We start from the raw sequence: 3,914 nt of genomic DNA on the forward strand, positions 1-3,914 counted from the left end.
AGGCTTGAGCCACCGCGCCCGGCCGTGGGTTTTCAATTCAAGATGAGATTTGGGTGAGGACACAAAGCCAAACCATATCACAAGCATTTGCAATAAAATTCCAACTAAATCAGAGACTTTGAAACCTACATGTAAAGGTGTTTCTGATGCGAGTGCCAAGGAAGTAGGGTTGTGCAGTTCTTGGGTGGATTTAGGAAATGCTTCATGGAAAAAAATTACACCAGGGCCAAGTCTTAGAAAATGTGAGCAAGACAAGTCACCTATCTCCCCATTTCAGGAGTTCACTATGGCAAGGTGATGCTAGGGATTGGATGCACCCAATGAGATGTTCTTCAACAGGATTTAAACACCAGATTTAGGTTTAACATTCAAGGTTTCCTGAGTAGAAATCCCATTACTGTAGAGCCCAGCGGTCTGAGTGATAGCCAGACTGTAACAGAGAGTGGATGGGGGAAGATTAATTAAGGCAGTTGGGTTTGAAAGAACAAATGAATCTGACATAGCAACATGACAAATGTGTGTGAGCCCAACACTAATTAGCAATAAAAAAATACTTATCTTCTAGATACACAAAGCACATATTTTCAGTGACAACTCATTCTACTCCTAATCCCCACATAAACATGTAGGTCAAAGAATGCCTGGGTCAAATTGGTGCTTTCATCCCCTGAATCCACATGGGCGTCACTAACCAGCCCTCGAGTGAGGGGAAGATAGTCCATCTGGACCCATTTGGAGAAAATGCTCATTTGCCAAAAGGCAGATTTACTCTAAGGACCACCTCTCCACTCATAAAGCTCTCTGCAAATGTGCAGAGAATTTAAAGGCAAGCTAGTATTTATATACTTACTCCTCTGCATTTTTGCCCTTTCAGTTTTAAGGTAGAATGGCTTGTTTCATCCCTTTTTTGGAGACCAAAGAGTTTATACTCAATCTGGACTGAACTAAACAGGCCTTCTTCTGGGAAAAGGGCTAAGGGAGCCCCCAACTCTGGATCTACCCAATCAGTTAACAAATTAATTATTCAGAAATTCTTCCCTGTCACTGTGAGGTTATGTGTGCTAGTTCTTCCTCAGGAAGGACCTCCCTTACCACCTTAACACAGTCAGTAACCCCTTGCCCACATTCTCTGCTCCCGATCCTGCTTTATTTTTCTTCATAGCATTGATCATTTCCTAACTTTAGAGCGTAAATATATTTTTTTGATTCCTATCTTTGCCTCTATTATGAAAGCTCCCCTTGATGGAGACTTTGAGAGTTGTATTTAATTCTGTCAACCCAGTGCATAGAATAATGCTTGGCATGTGATAGGCACTCAATAAACACTTGCAAAATGAGTGAGTGAGTGAATGAATGAATGAATGAAGTCGAATAAATGAGGCTGAGACTGCTTAAAGATCATCCCAGGCCAATTCCCTCACTGTGGAGAACTAAGTGCAATGGTGGTCTTCAAAAGGAGGTTTTTCCGGGAGGATCCACCCCTCATTGTGTGAGGAGCTACCAGCCCTTGGCCAGAGTGTCAGATAAACATAAGAAAAATTAAATAGAGTGTGAAGCTCTCAGTAGCTTGGAAGAGTGTCCTATAAATAGGGAGGGGGAAGAAGGCCTTGGAGGTTAGGGATGACTCAGACAGCTTTGTCAGGACATGATTTTCAACTTTCCACCCACGGACACTTTGGGTTGGTTAGAGAATTATTGCTAAATCCTGACAACGTGTGCCTACAGTGTGATTTCTGTTCTCTTTCTCTCCATTCCCCTCTCACTGACCCTTTTCTCTCTACCGCCATGCACACTGTTTCTGGGAAGTCTGTGAGGAATCCACCATGAAGAACCTGTAAACCTGTAAGCTACTGCAGTTAAACTTTGAATGCGGTCCGTTCCCAGCGTCATTTCCCCTTCCCTTTCCTGCAGGCCCTGGTCTCTGTTGGTCATTGAGGGTCAATGCCAGGGCTGAGGTGTATGATACAGAGGAAGCCGATCAGCCTATTCCTTTTGCCTAGCCAGAGACTGGGTTAGGTCAACAAGCAGACATTGCTGGGCACTTTAGGAAGGAAGCTTCCTAGTCTTTGAGTGACCCCTTTGTCAACACATATGAGTAGGGGAGCATGTAGTCCAGGACTTACCGGCAGCCATCTTGTGACCCTGAGATGAGCAGGGATGGAGCAGAGCCACAAAAGGCAGAGAGGAGAGAATGAGAGAAACAGGATCTTCGGAGACATCCCTGAGCTACAAGAAGCCTGCCCTAGCTCTGGGTTTTCCAGTAGATGCAAGCCAATATATTCCACTCATTCCTTCATTCATTCATTCATTTCTTTCTTTATTTAGAGAAAGAGTCTCGCTCTGTTGCCCAGGTTTGAGTGCAGTGATGCAATCTCGGCTCACTGCAAGCTCCGCCTCCCGGGTTCAAGCGATTCTCCTGCCTCAGCCTCCTGAGTAGCTGGGATTACAGGCGTGTGCCACCACGCCAGGCTAATTTTTTTGTATTTTTAATAGAGACGGGGATTCACTGTGTTTGCCAGGATGGTCTCAGTTCCTCACCTCATGATCCACCTGCCTCGGCCTCCCAAAGTGCTGGGATTACAGGGGTGAGCCACCGCACCCAGCTCGTTCATTTCTTTATTTAGAGATGAAGTCTTGTTCTGTCACCCAGGCTGGAATGCAATGATATTGGCTCACTGCAGCCTCCACCTCCTGGGTACAAGCAATTCTCCCACCTCAGCCACCCCAGTAGCTGGGACTACAGGCGTGCACCACCACGCCTAGCTAATTTTTGTATTTTTAGTAGAGATGGGGTTTTACCATGTTGGTTAGGCTGGTCTCAAACTCTTGGCCTCAGGCGATATGCCTGCTTTGGTCTCCCAAAGTGCTGGAATTACAGGCGTGAACCACTGTGCCCGGTTATGTTCCATTTATTGTGTAAATCAATTTGAGCTGTTGTTAAAACTGAAAGCTGCCTAACTGATACATTGGTTCGGATTCTTCTTCCCAACTTAAAGTGAATTAAAGGAGTTTGTCTCTTTTTTTTTAAGTTTAATATATTTCATTTCAAATATCAATATATATACTTGAGGCCACATTGCAAATATGGATTCTAATAGTGCAATACCTCCTTGTTGAGCCTACTTTAAATTACTTTAACTTTTGCGGTTCACTGATAAATCATAGCAGAGGATCATGAGAATAAAGATCTGCCACTTTGGGCTGGGCGCGGTGGCTCAAGCCTGTAATCCCAGCACTTTGGGAGGCCGAGACGGGCCGATCACGAGGTCAGGAGATTGAGACCATCCTGAGCTACACGGTGAAACCCCATCTCTACTAAAAATACAAAAACCAGCCGGGCGAGGTGGCGGGCGCCTGTAGTCCCAGCTACTTAGGAGGCTGAGGCAGGAGAATGGCGTAAACCCGGGAGGCGGAGCTTGCAGTGAGCTGAGATCCGGCCACTGCACTCCAGGCCGGGTGACAGAGCGAGACTCCGCCTCAGAAAAAAAAAAAAAAGATCTGCCACTTTCACTTTTAACCATGTGAAATTAGGAAATTTTATTAATAAAAGGTATTTGTGAGAAATCATACATGCATGAAGAGTCTTATTATGATATAACAGTGAATACATAATTCTAGCAACCATCAGAATATAATAAAAATTGTGTAGTGAAAATAAAATTCACAGTAACACTACCAAAAAAAATCTCTGGGTTCAGTTAGATTTCTGGAGCATTGGAGACAGTTGGCGTTTACTTAGGGTTGGTCCCATTCCTGAAAGCCTCAGGAAATGCTGGAGACGGAGCCAGGGGTTCTGTTTTACTGTGCCGAGTTGTGTCTCTACCCTGGTGAGCTGTAAGTTCCATTATTAAGATCTGCCTCACAAAATGACACTTGGTTTTTTCTTCTTCTTCTTCTTTTTTTTTTTTTTTTTT

General features: G+C 44.4%; 1 pseudogene; it reads right to left on the reverse strand.

The window, feature by feature from the left end:
• Positions 1 to 394: 394 nt before the first annotated feature.
• The window catches only part of LOC105526812, a 48,349-nt pseudogene continuing 44,829 nt past the window's right edge, over positions 395 to 3,914 (reverse strand).

This window comes from Colobus angolensis, unplaced genomic scaffold (genome assembly GCF_000951035.1).
Source record: "Colobus angolensis palliatus isolate OR3802 unplaced genomic scaffold, Cang.pa_1.0 Scaffold6, whole genome shotgun sequence".
Classification (NCBI taxonomy): domain Eukaryota; kingdom Metazoa; phylum Chordata; class Mammalia; order Primates; family Cercopithecidae; genus Colobus; species Colobus angolensis.